Raw genomic sequence first — 13758 nt, 5'->3', positions numbered from 1 at the left:
GTGGAAGTTCAGTTCAGTTCTATGAACTATGAGTTCATTGGCCAGATGAGGAGACAGCGTTATTCCTGGCAAGAGGAACAGCGGGTACAAAAACAAAGAACAAAAGATCTGTTGATGGAACAAGGGAGAAGGCAGGAAATAAGCCTAAGGTGTGAAGCAAGGTCCAGGTCAAACAGCCATGGAGAGCCAGGCAAGGGAGTTGAACTTCTCCCTTTAAGCAGTGGCAAGGACTGAAGGGAAGGATGTGGCAGGTATGGGGGTCTGGAGGCTCCTCTGCCGCAGATGTCTGGCAAGCCGCCTAGATGCGGGGAGAGGTTGGGGTACAGGGCCCACCAACCGGGTGCCAGGGGAAGGAGTAGGAAATTTCCTCAACTTGTGGCCTCAAGACATAGTGACATACTGGGGCCCCCAGTATGCCCAGAACTGTGCTGGGGGAAGACCTTGGGGAAAATTAAAGCCAACAGTTTACAACAGATGCTGGACTGTGAGCCAGGGGACAGGAGAGCAGGGTGGCATCACAGACTGAATTGTGTCCCCCAAAGTTCATGTGCTGAAACCCTAGCCCCCAGCATGAGTGTATTCGGAGTAAGGAAATAATTAAGGTTAGAGAAAGTCATGGAGTAAAGCCTTAATCCAATGCCTGGAGAATCCCATGGACTGTAGCCTGCCAGGCTCCTCTATCCATGGGATCACAAGAGTAGGATAGACTTAGCGACGAAACCACCACCACCTTAAAGGAAGAGACACAAGAAACCCCTCCCTCCCCATCTCTCCGCCTCTCCACGCCCCCTCCTCACTCCCTCTGCCTTATGAGCACGCAGTGAGAAGGTGGCCACTGCAAGCCAGGAAGAGAGGTCTCACCAGAACCTGACCATGCTGGCATCCTGATCTCAGACTTTCAGCCTCAGAACTAAAAGAAAACACATTTCTGTCGTTTAAGCCACCCAGTCTATATCATAGCCACCCAGTCTTTTGTTAGAGTTGTCAAGCATACTAAGACAAATAGCAAAGTCAAGGAGAGCTTCCTGGAGGAGACAAGGTTTGGGGCCATCCTAGGGCTTGAAGACAAGTCGGATCCTGGATGGCTGGACCTGGGGTCACACAGCAGACCCCAGCCAAGGCCCTGCTTCATCAGGCCTGCAAAGTCTCGGCAGCTTCTTTGGGGTTTCATTCCTCTGCTGAGGAGCAAAGAGATAGTTGTGGGATTGATGGAACTTTGCAGCTTCCATAAAGTATAACCAGACCCCTCAAGATGGGGTTATGAGGTCAGAATATTAAGGTTCCTAAGCACCAGATCCCCGCATCCCTATTCTGCTCCCGTGAAAGGTAACTCAGCCTGGTCTGGGACAACCAGGAGTCAACATGCCAAGGCCCTCCCCAACTCAGGCTCCCACCCTATGGAGGCTGCCTACAAGTGGAGACCTGGGTGGGGCTCTGAATGACAGGATATGCAGAGAGAGAGAGAGAGAGAGGAGAGAGGTCTACAAATGAATATACATTTTTATAAGACATGTTTAATTAAAGTAGATTAAAATTAATTTGCTTTAAGAAAATTAGAAGTGCCCTAGAGGATTTCAGAAGCAGGACAAAGTCCCTGAATCCAGAGGCTCCACAGAAGGGCCTGGAAGTGGGGTAAGAAGGAGGGGCACTCACGCCTTTCCCTGGTGGTTCAGATGGTAAAGAATCTACCTGCTGATGCAGGGGACACAGGAGACATTGGTTCGATCCCTGGATCAGGAAGATCCCCTGGAGAAGGGAATGACAACCCATTCCAGCATTCTTGTCTGGAGAATCCCATGACAGATAAGCCTGGTGGGTTACAGCCCATAGGGTTGCAAAGAGTCAGACACAACTCAGCGACTAACACTTCCTTTCTTACCCATTCTCTGCACAGGGAATCCTCAGAAGGATGTGCCTCCCACTTACATGGCATTCTGTACACCTCAAGATGTGGTCCGTGGAATAGTAGGCCCATTCAGCCCCATTATAACCAAGAGAAACTGAAACCCAGAAAGGGCAGTGACTTGCCCAAGGTCACACAGCACACCTGTGGCAGGGCTCAATGTGAAGCTGGTCCCTTCTGCCAGCCCTGGATGTTTTGTTCACACTCAGCACCCCAAAAGCCTCCCCAGCCCACACACAACCCACCCCCTGACTGAGCTGCTGCCCCCCAGGATCCTCTCATCTGCAGGGCAGGAACTTTGGCTGAGTGACAATCTGGCTCCTCTGAGGCCTGGCACAAGGAAGGTGGAAGGAAGCAGCCTGGGGGTTGAGGACAGGAGGCAGAAAGGGAAAGGACCTGAAATCAACAAGCGTTCCAGAATTTTAAGCAGTTTTTGGAGGAAAACGAGGAGCAGGTTCAGCTGTAGCAATTTGCTCCAGGGGAAAATTATGTTCCCGTGCTCTATTATACAGAACAGAAGGAACATTTGGTGGGTTGAATACTCGTTAATTTATTTCTCTGTTTGTTAATGGGCCTGACGCACGCGCATGCTCATGTACACACACACACACACCCAGGCGTCAGCAGGAGATGGCGCCGGGCTCCCCGAGTATTCCTGCCACCTTTCTTTGAAGTATCACTGGGATTCTTACACCCTCTTCTCAACGTGGATGCCAGGGGTCTAGAGGGAGGCGGTGTGCAGTTCAGAGACGGAGGTGAGGTAAGAGCCCCTCAGTTTCCTCATCTGAAAAATGGACTTGGCAATGGGATGATCCAATGTATTAGGTCAAAGCCTTTGACCTTGGAACAAGTGTAATAAGACACGTGAAGTCATTTCGAGAGCATCGAATCTAGAGACATGCAGGAGGTCCCAACAGAGCCCGAGGAAGTGATGCTCCAATGAATGGCTCCTTGACACCTCACACCCAGGAAGTCCAAATGAGGACCGTCTTGGCCCGGAATCCCATCTCAGAAAACAAGGCCACTCAGGCCAAACTGACCTCCCCCAACCCAGACTCTCAGTCTTCCCACCGCAGGGCCCATCTCCAGCATCTCCCCCCTCCACCCATCTCTCATCATCCAGAGGCCACTCTCCTCCCCGCTGTGACCCCATTGCTCTCCTCCAGATCCAGCACCAGTCTCCCCATGAGGCTCCCTGCTTTCCCCGCCACTGGCTCTAATCTATTCTCTCCCCATGGGGGCCAGAACGGAATCTGAAAAGCACACATCAGATCCTGTCACTCTCCTGCTTCAGCGCTCTCAGAGCTTCCCCCACCCCACAACCCCCATAGTTCTCCGAATAAAACCCGCCTCTGCTAGGGCCTCCCCTCTCCCTCCTTCCCCATCCACCAGCGTGCTATCTTCCTCCTGGTCTTCAAACACATCCAGCTCCTTCCCATCTCCAGGCCTTGGTCTAGTCGTTCAGCCACCCTAGAATGCTGTTTCTTCTCAGACTTCAGATCACCTCTTCAGAAAGTCCTGCCTGGATCCCTTCCCCTCTAAAGTCACTCAGCCCACCCTAGCCGCTCCCTGTTTCATGGTCCAATTTCATCACAGTCTGGCGCTATTCAAATGATTTGAGGTTTGGGACTTAGCTGGTGGTCCAGTGGTTAAGAATCTACCTGCCAATGCAGAGGACATGGGTTTGATCCCTGATCCTGGAAGATTCCACATGCCGCAGGGCAACTAAACCTGTGTGCTACAACTACTGATCCGACACACCCTAGAGCCCATGCTCTGCAACAAGTGAAACCACTGCAATAAGAAGGCCGTGTGCTGCAATGGAGAGTAACCCCGCTCGCTGCAACTAGAGAAAGCCTGTGCCCAGCAACAAAGACCCAGCACAGCCAACACATAAATACATAAAATTTATTTTTTTAAAAAGAGAGAGGATTCCCTCTGCCTAACAACAAGTGATTTGAGGTTTGCTTCACTGCCACTCCCACAAGAATGGAAACTATGAGGGCAGGTGGAGTATGTGTAACTTCCCTCTATCTGCAGAACCTAGAAATAACACCCAGCGCTTAGGAAGTATTTTATAAACACATGAATGAATGGATAAATGAATGAATGAAGAGACAGGTAAGCTCTAAGCCAGAGGGGTTATTGAGAAGCAGGCCAGGGCTCCCTGATCCCAATGTCATCTGCCCCAGGCCCTGAAGGGTCTCAGCACCTCTTCCACTATGAAAAGGGAACAGGCGGGGATGAGGTTTGTGGAGCGGCACCTATGATCTAGGACCTTTTCTCTAAACAATTCCATGATGCAGTTACAGATCTGAGACTAAGGCTTGAGTCCTGGCCCTGCCACTCTGTGCATCTCACTTGACCTCTCTGAGCCTCAGTTTTCTCATCTGCATAATGGGGATAATAATAGGACCCATCTCCCAGGACTGTTCTGTGGGTGAATGAGATCTTGTTTTCAAAAATATGAGATAATGAAGACAATACAAAGACCCCATCTCTTGTAAGTGAGGAAGCAGGAAAGGTTGTGGGAGTTGTCTGGGTCCCACACTGGAAAGTGGGAAGCTAGGACTAAATGCAGACTTGTGTGACTCAGAATCCAGGCTTGTGCCCATGTGCTGGTCAGCCCCGGGCTGGGAGTGGGGAGTGGCGCACAGGAGGCCTGTCTGCCATTTGTGCGTCAGTGGTCATGTTCCCTTGTTCCCCAGGTGAAGTGACTTAGGCACCCCCCAACCCTGTTCCCGCAGGTTCAGCATAAAGATACTTTAGGAGGCGGGGAGCACTGGCCAAGGAGAACAACTCAGCTCCCACTTCCCCTCCCACCATGCCTGAGGCTAGGGAGCTGGGGAAGAGGCAGTGGCCCAAGCCCTGGACAGGTAAACTGAGGCAGCCTAACAGCAAGTCTATGCAGAGACTCCCCAGGGTGGTCTAAAGTGGAGGAACGGGCAGGTCTGAGACTCAGGAAGTCCGAGAAGAGGAGGTGCCCCCCACAGCAGGGGAGGAGGAATACCACTCAGCAAGCACACCCTTGTCCACCCCCCAACACACACACACACACACACACACACACACATGCACGCGCGCTCCCCAACTAAGAGCACAGAGCAGGGGGAGGCAGCAGGACTCCAAAGGCCCTGGGGTGGGGTATCTAAGGACAGATTCGGGGAGCACCCACTCCCACTCAGACTGGCTTCAGGGGTTGGAAGGTCATCAGTGAAGGTCTAGAGACCTAGAGGTGAGGCCGCGCTGCTGAGATCCTGCTTAGGCCCAGCCAGTGAGGGACGTGGCAGCCAGAGCCAAGGTGCCTTCAGCCGGCAGCTCATGCACATTAAGAATTATTCCTCTCGCCAGCAAACAATTTGTTACAATATCCATCGCGCGCTTTTCCCAGCTGGGTGCCCTCCCATACATCCTGGATTAATCCCAGAAGTCACTCCATTCATTGAGGACATGCCTGAGTGTGCCTCCTCTTTTATCAGGGAAATTTTTCATTGTTTTGAAGCACTCATAGGTTTTAATTTGGGGTTGAGATTTTAAAGCCTCCTTCAGTGGTGAAGACATATGAGGCAGCTTGTGGCTGGAAAGATTACCTCTGACCTCCAACCTGAAAGGGCCCATCAGGGGCCAACAGATCCTCTAGAGGAGGGGAACACAGCACCTCCTCTCCAGGGAGTCAAGGACTGCAGGCCTCAGTGCTGTGTGGCATTGAGACATACCCTTGACCTCTCTGAGCCTCCCCAAGAGAGGCAAATTCCAGGAAGACTGCATATTTGAGGGACCCTCTACTGAGCACACTCAGGAAAGCCTGGGAGATGTTCACCTTTCAATCCCACAGTCCTGGGTGGGGAGTGGGGCCACATAAAAGGCTAAAAGTTGGGAGTTCAGATATTAAATGACCTGGGACAGGTCAGATATTAAATGACCAGGGACTAGGATGAGCTCAGGGCCGCCCTAGGCTCCTGTGCAAGCCCAAGTTCAGAGTGGGTCTAACTGAGGGCCTGGCATATAGTGGGTACTCGGTAAGTGACTCTCCTGGTTGGACCTTCCCGGTGGTCCAGCAGTTAAGACTCCAAGCTTCCAACACAAGGGGCACAAGTTCGATCTCTGGTTGGCAAACTAAGATCCCACATGCTGCATGGTGCGGCCAAACTGAAAAAAAAAAAAGAGTGACTCTCCTGGCCCTCCCAGCCCACCACAGATCCCTTCCACGTCTCCGGCTTTCAGTCTCTTGGCCCTCAAGAAATCAGACCCCCTGGTTCCTTAATCCAGGCTGCCCTCAGGGTGACACCACCTCCAGCCAGAGCCTCTCCACAGGCCTTGCCAGTCTGGGTAGCTGCCACCAGCCTCCTCCCAGGCCTTGCACAAGGCTGCCATACTTTCCACCAGAGACTAGGGAGTCCTGTCTGTGTACAGTGAACCCGTGCCCCTACTCGCCCATAGGCACCATGCCAGCCTCTCTGCTGGGATCCAGGCTGCAGCCCTAAATCAGGAGACAACTGTCCCACTCCCACTTCCTAGTCCCCCGCCCCCACCAGGGGTCCAGGGCTGGGGCTTCTCTGGGCTCTGAGTGCAACCCCCCACCCTCCCAACCCCAACCCCAACCCCACTACCACCCCCTTCCTGGTTTTTGCTCACACTATTCCCAGCAGCCATGCCCTCTCTACATTCCTCCTTGCCCCGCCTCCTTCCCCAAATCCTCCTTAACACTAAGGTCCAGCCTCTTCCAGGAAGCCCTCCCTGACTTCTCCAGCCCTTATCTCCTTCTCTTTTCTAGACTCCCAGCATTTCTCCTCAGTCCCACTAACTTCACGTTGCTACCCAAAAGCAGGAACCGTGTGACCTAATCATTTGGGGGCCACCAAGCCCAGTACCACTGGGTACTCAGAAAAGATGGGATCATTAAATGATTCAGAGATAAGGGGGTAGAAGTCTCCCACTGATGAAGTAGACACCTCTGTGAAGAGCCATCATTATGCCCATTGTGCTGATGGAGAAACTGAGGTTAAGAGAACTGAAGCACTTACCCAAGCAGCAGGGCTGGGATGTGAAACAGCCCCACCAAATGGTGCTGTTAAGACACAGTCCAGGGAATTCCCTGGCAGCCCAGTGGTTGGGATACTGTGCTTTCACTTAGGGTTCAATTTCTGCCTGATCAGGGAAATAAGATCCCACAAGCTGCATGGCTTGGCCAAAAAAAAAAAAAAACCGACACGGTCCACAAATCCACATTCCACTGACATGACCCGCCAGCCCTGCAGTTCACACATGCTACCCCGTGTGACCCTCCATTCCACTGGAACCTGTGCCACCGGGAAGCACAGATAGCCCCAAGAGGCAGCGTCACTTCTCAAGGCCACACACACAGCCGCAACACTGGCGCTCGAATCCGAAGTCTCTCAGTTCCCAACCTGGTCAGAGCGCCTGATCACGACTCCTGTGACAGGGTCTGTAGATGACCCTGCCCACCCTGGTGCCTTCCCTCCCCAGGCTGTGGGGCGGCCCTCCCTGTCCCCAGCCTGCACATCACCTGCTCCCAATTATCGGCCGAAACCCGGCGCTCCGGGGAGCACCCGCACGGTCGGCTGGCCTTCTGGAGGGGCCTGGCTCTCACGGTTCCGGGTGTTGACACAGACAGCCTCGCCGCGATGGCTCCCGGAAAGTAGGACACGTGGGGGGAGGGTAGGAAAGCAGGTGCATGCTGGAAACCCTCCAGCCACCCTCCTCACCGCCTGGACTGCGGGCCCACCACGGAAGGGTCTCCTCAAATGACCTTGACAACTCCCGGAGGCAGACCCTGTGGGGCCTGGAGAAAAGGCCTGGACTGCCCATTGAGGGGAGAGGCTCGCCCTGTGTCTCCTCCAGCTCCTCTTAGCTCAGTCACCTGGAAGGCCCCAGGGGCCATGGGAAGAGAAGCCTCTCTTAGCAAGAACCCCTTTCTGCATCTAGGGGTCACTTCACTACTCCCTCATCTGCAAGTGGGGCTCAGGTAATAGAAGCTTCCACATTCCAGACACTCAGGGAGGCTAGGTTGGCTTATCCCGGCAGGATCTGAGGAGGCAGCTCTCCTGGGCCACCCAGCAGACACTCAGCTCCAAGCAGGACAGACCCGGTCTCCCAGGAAATGAGCTGGGCAGCATTCAGTCCAGGGTCCAGGCTGGAAGGCAGGTGGACACGCCCACCCAACAGTTACAAAACCACACCCAGCACATCACCAGGGAGCCTAGGGTCTCAGAAGCCAAGAGGTACTGCCCCCTATGCAGACTGTCTGCTCCTGAGCACAAGCTCAGGCCATGTTCACGGTTACAAACTGTCATCACCACATCCCAGCCTCCTCCCAGTTCCATCCTGGCCTGAGAGACGATGACAGAGGGTTCCCATAGAAGGCACCAGGGTGTGGGGTTCAGGCAAGAGTCAGAGGGGCTTAAAGGCTAAAGGGGTGGAAGTAAAGACAGTTCTCTGCTCTTTACCTTCCCCATGCCAAACCCCCCCTCCACTGTTGAGCAGAAAGGAGATGCAGCCCACCCCATCACACACAACCATCATTCTCAAGGCTGTGGGCGCCCATCTTCGGTGTCCCCCACTCTCTTGTCTGCAGCTCAGGCTCCATTCTGTGTCTCTCCAAGCCCAGCTCAAGCACTTTTATTATTCAGAAGAGCCTCTTGATTGAAAAGGCCTCTGAGGCATCTCACAAATAAGAATCCTTTAATTGGGAAGTTGTTAACTTCTCAAAGAAGAATTTTAATTTTGCTTCCCCACCACCTCCTCTCCCCCGAAACCTATGAAAACTACGGACTAGAAACAAAGACAGACAAAGCCAAACACCCCGGGGCACCCCATCCCCAGCAGTGCCAGCATCCAAGGCGGCAGAGGCAGAAGTGGCAGCTGGCCCCTGCCAATACAGACACCACAGACCCCCACCTAAGAAGTATGAAGGCCTGTGTGAAGGCCTCGAGCCTTTCCCTTTGGGCGTGCCCGCTCCATCCCCCCATCACCACCCACAGAAAGGGTGGCAGATGGCTGAGGGGTTCAAGGGATGACAGGACACCCAGATGGGGGGTCGACCAGAGCCTGACTCTTGATGCACATCTCCCCACCACCCTCTCTTCTATCCTCGGTCACACTGTCCTATAGCGGACGACTACACTTAACTGAGCATTTACTATGTGCCAGACGTTGCTCTAAGCCCTTACGTGCACCAACCAACTTAATCCACACAAAGTCAATGCTGTTACATTCCCTGTTTACTGAGGAAGAGACTGAGGCCTGGAAAGCGTAAGGAAATGGCCTGAATTTACATCATTAGTGAGAGGCAGAGCTGGGACTGGATTCCAGGCAATCTGACCCCAGAGTGGGCATAATCCAAAGGGCCACCTTCACCCGCCAGCCCCCTCCATGGCCTGTGTGCTCCTTGAGGATCAGGGCCATGACTAGCTCATCTCTGGGTCCCCGGGACAACACAGACCCTACCAAACAGTCGCACTTAGGAAACGTCTGCAATGTGAACGATGAAAATGAACAAAAGGAGTGGTTAAGAATCCGCCCTTCAGCTATGCCTGTGCGCAGAAACTAGAGAGGAGCTTGGGAGCTGCAAGCAAAGATCATCCCAGGAGCCACGCCCATGGGTCATCCGCCCAGCGTGTGAGCATTGCTGGGGTGAACACACGTGCACAGGGAGGGGCAGGCTGGGAGGGGCCACCAGATGGGCCCAGAGGTCAGGGAGGCTTTCTGGAAGAGACACCTACACCCGCCCCCCCCCCCTCCTTCCCCGGCTCTCCAAGGACATGGGTCACCTCCCACTCTCCACGTAGGCAGGGGCAGAAGGGAGGCCTGTGTGACCAGTAGCACTGATTCAGGAGTCAGTAAGTGTCCAAAGGTGGTGGGTGTGTCCCTCCTGCAAGGAGACCTGGGCAGGGCTGGCCACAGAGAGAGAGGCTTGATTTAAATGCCATCGACCCCACCAGAAGGCGAGAAGTCAAGGGCTATGGCATCTGGGACCCCCAGCTTCACCTGCCCTTCCCCTACCCCATCAACCCGCCCCCTCCCCTCAGGCCACAGGAGCGCTGGAGGAACAGGCGGGAGGAGGCAGGAGACAGGAAAGAAAGACCTGGGCTCCCTCCAGGGCTTGGCTGAGTCAAGTCTCAACTCCTCAGCAGGCCTCAAAGGCTCCCGGTGACCAGTCTGGCCCCCCTTCCTGGGCACCTCACTCCACAAATACTCGAAAGTCTCCACCTCTATACCGCTGCTTAGCCTGGGTCCTCCCTCCTCCCCCAAACCTTTTCCACCCATCACAGCTCCACATACATCATCTTGTTCACGCAGTATTATTTACGATGACACACCAAGGAAAACAATCAAACTCTACCACAGAGAATTGGTTAAACATGCAACGGCACACACGGGCTGGAACATTACGCTGCCATTAAAAATCACATTCCAGAACAGTATTTAATGGTGGGAAAATGATCTTGGCATAGTATTAAGTGCAAAAGGCAGGTTAGAAAACAGTAAGTACAGTTTGATCCCAATTATGATATAAGTACATATTTTATAAAAGACTGACGGGCAGAACACCCAAGTGCTCACATTTTCTATGGAGAACACGCAGGCTTCTTTATTTATCAGAAAAATAGAACATTTTAAATGAATCCTACAGCCTTCGAGGCTCAGCTCGGGCACCCGTCCTCCAGGCCCCTCCAGCCCCCCAGCCAAGAAGGCGGCCTCCACTCTGCGTTAGTTCCCCGACTCCCTGCCCACTGATCTCCCAGTGCTCATGCAGTTGCCTGGGCAGCTTTGGCGGGGGGGAGTGGGGGGCAATGGAGGGGTCTGTGGTGCCCCCCAACGAGGGTAGGGGCAGGGGCCAGCCACCACCTCCCTGCCGCCACTGCACTCAGCCCTCCCATCACCCCAGGCTGCTTTGCAGAGAATCCTGACCACCTGCTCTCTCCCCATCTCCCAGCAGCAATTACAGGTTAAACTGGAGGGCTAATTAGCTGCTCATTCCACCCAGGGCTGACTGATTAGCAGGAATATCTTGATGGAGGTAACTGGACTCCAAAACGAGGAGGGCCCGGGAAGGAGATCCTGCTGTCTGCTCCCTGCCAAACCCTGCAGCTTCCTGAAGGGGAGGACAGCGTCAGCTGAGCCTTGGCTACATCACAACTGTCACCCAATCCTTCAGGAGAAGGGGCCGCTAGGTCTCCTTCCTCTGAAAAACTGGGTTAACGTTCCAGCCCAGCCTGCTGCCCCCAGCCCTCCCCCAGCGCGCCTTCTGTTTAGCAGACCTTCTCATGGGTCACGGAGGCCTGTCAAGAACAAAGCATTAGCCCAGAAAAAGAGTGGAAGTCACTTGTTCAAGGTCACAGGCAAGTCTAGCGAGGCAACAACCCAGGTCCCCCCCTCCCCATCAACCCCCTCTTTGGGACTTGCTGTGGCTTCTCCACATTCCCTGTGTTCATACAGGACCAGAGTGGTGGGGCGGGGGGCTGTCACCTCCCACGTTCTGGGTGTCCTGCTCCTCATGATAGAGTCCAAGAGGCCATCTGCTCTGCTCGCACGGAGAGCGCCAAGGTCACCTGGCTGCCAGTGCCTGTCACACGCGCACACCTGGGGCTGAGCCGCCTCCAGCCTTGAAGGTGTCAGGACTCACACGTTTACTCTGGCTCGGAGCCCCGTGAAATTCCCCACGTCGGAGCCAGTGCCAGCCTCCTGACAGTTCCTTGGACCCTGACTGTCTCAGTCCACACGTTCCCACTCCCGCCTGACCTGGAGTCATGCACACGTTTGATCAACAATGTGACAGGACCAAGGACAGAGCCCATCAGCTCACCCCGAGAGACCTCCCACAGCACACGGGACCCGGCAGCCGGCTCGTCCAGGAAACCACGCGCTCAGAAGAACGCCCCAGGCTTCTGAGTGGGCGGCCGGTGCCCTGCCACAGCCCGGACTAGTGGTACGCCCACGGCCGCAGCAACCCTCCTGGACTTGAGCTCAGGCCGAGGTGGGAGATGGGAACCCCCCGCGATGGCCTGCCCATAGCCGCTCCCTCGGGAACACCACATCCACCCTCCATGGCCCACCCGCACCTCCTGGCAGCCCAGAGCAGCCTCTTACCTCAGGTCAGGCGGGCTTGTAGGGGGTGCAACTGGGAGGGGGACTGGCGATCTCTCTCTTTGCCTGTGGGCACGGGGGCCTCAGGGCCTGTGAGGGCAGGAGGCTGTGGGAGAAAAAGTCAAACCATCAGCCAGAGCGCAGACAGCACTGGACGGTTCTGAGGGGCAGTGGGGGGCCATGCACACAGAGGGTCTGATCCCACTAGGTTGGGCAGTTAACATACATCTCTACACACAGACTCTCTCTCCCTCTTTTTGACACACTCACATACACACTCGCATGTGTTCTCACTCATTTGCACATTTGCACTTATACATACACACACACACAGGCTTTCACCTGTATATATTGCACGTAGTCTCTGAGACACTTACATATCACTGGCACTTACACCCACATGCATGCTCACTCACTGACACTCACATACCCTCACAGGCCACCAGCTCGGGCAGTGGGGCTCTGGGAGTGGTCGGGTTCCTGGCAGCAGGCAGAGAGGCGGGTGTCTGGATACGCCTCCCCCGCCCACCAGCTCTGTGACCTGGGGAAAGTCAAGTCTCTGAGCCTCACTTCTCTCATCCATAAAATGGGGATACTGTCTCTCCAGCCAGGGCTGCTGGGAAGATAAAAGGAGACAAGAGATGGACAAACTGGGGCATGTAGGTGCCCAGCCGATACCCGGGACTGCCTTCCTTCCCAGCCTGGCTCCAGGAGGCAGGCCTGGGTTGGTCCCTGAGAGCGGGTGCTGCAGAGCCCCAGGGGTGCCTCTCCCCGGGCCTGAGCCCTGGCTTCCTGGTTCCCAAGGTGCCCTCTCCCCCGCTTCCTTCCCCTGCCTCTACTGGTTTACTCCTTCACCAAACCTTCTCCCAGGGCAGCTCGGGTCCCAGTCCCCCCACCCTCCATGAGTGGGGACGGCACCAGGGGATCATATCCCCTTGGCGAGGCCCCAAGACACAGGCCTGGGGCTGCAAGTCCGAGGAGAAAGGTCAGCTCCCAGCTCTCTCACTCGCTGCCTGCATGTCCCTGGGTCCAACTCTCTCTCCCAGCCTCAGTTTCCTCAACCTCTCAGCTGTTGTTCAGTCACTAAGACATATCCGACTCTGTGACCCCATGAACTGCAGCACGCCAGGCCTCCCTGTCCCTCACTATCTCCCAGAGTTTGCCCAAGTTCCTGTCCATTGAATTGGTGATGTTCTCTAACCATCTCATCCTCTAAGAAAAAGACCCAAGTGCCTTTCTGAGCTATTGCCAAGAGGTTTCAATCCAATCAGTGTTTCTCAAAGTGTGGGACACTTGCCAAAGGGGTGCATAAGGGGATTCTAGGTGATATGCAAACAATTTTATTTTCATAGGTGTTTATTTTTCCAATGACAAGCATATCACAGCTGTGATTTTACGGATGTGTGGCGTGGGGAGCACTGGGTAATCCACCTTCAAATGTGAGTCAACACAAAGACAAGGATTAAGAAAATGCAAGTGCAGGTGGCACCCAGAGGTGGCTATAACTGCAATGGTGAAAGGGAAACACAGACAGTCAGCATCTCACAGGGCCTGGCTGCCAGCAGCCCTCATGAGGTTTAATAGTTCCCTTCTTCTCTGACAGGCCAGGTCAGCCTCCCCTTTTCCTCTTAATTCCCCATATGGCACCATACAACACAGGCCTGGACCCCCAGGGAGACTCATAAGGCCTTCCAGACAGGATGGATAGAAGTGTGGATGAATGCATCTTGGAGGTGGTTGTCATAAGG

At 54.5% G+C, this 13758-nt stretch overlaps 1 protein-coding gene across 1 annotated transcript in view; it reads right to left on the bottom strand.

Moving 5' to 3' along the window:
* Positions 1 to 12086, bottom strand: part of LINGO1 (leucine rich repeat and Ig domain containing 1) — a 187494-nt gene extending 175408 nt beyond the window's left edge. Inside the window, exon 1 of the mRNA XM_043490301.1 lies at positions 12014 to 12086. The gene's annotated coding sequence lies outside the window, so the exon portion shown is untranslated. The remainder of the gene's footprint in view (positions 1 to 12013) is intronic.
* Between the last annotated feature and the right edge of the window lie 1672 nt (positions 12087 to 13758).

The sequence above is a fragment of the Cervus canadensis genome, chromosome 17 (assembly GCF_019320065.1).
Source record: "Cervus canadensis isolate Bull #8, Minnesota chromosome 17, ASM1932006v1, whole genome shotgun sequence".
Classification (NCBI taxonomy): Eukaryota; Metazoa; Chordata; class Mammalia; order Artiodactyla; family Cervidae; genus Cervus; species Cervus canadensis.
This window is presented reverse-complemented; position numbering and strand designations above follow the sequence as displayed.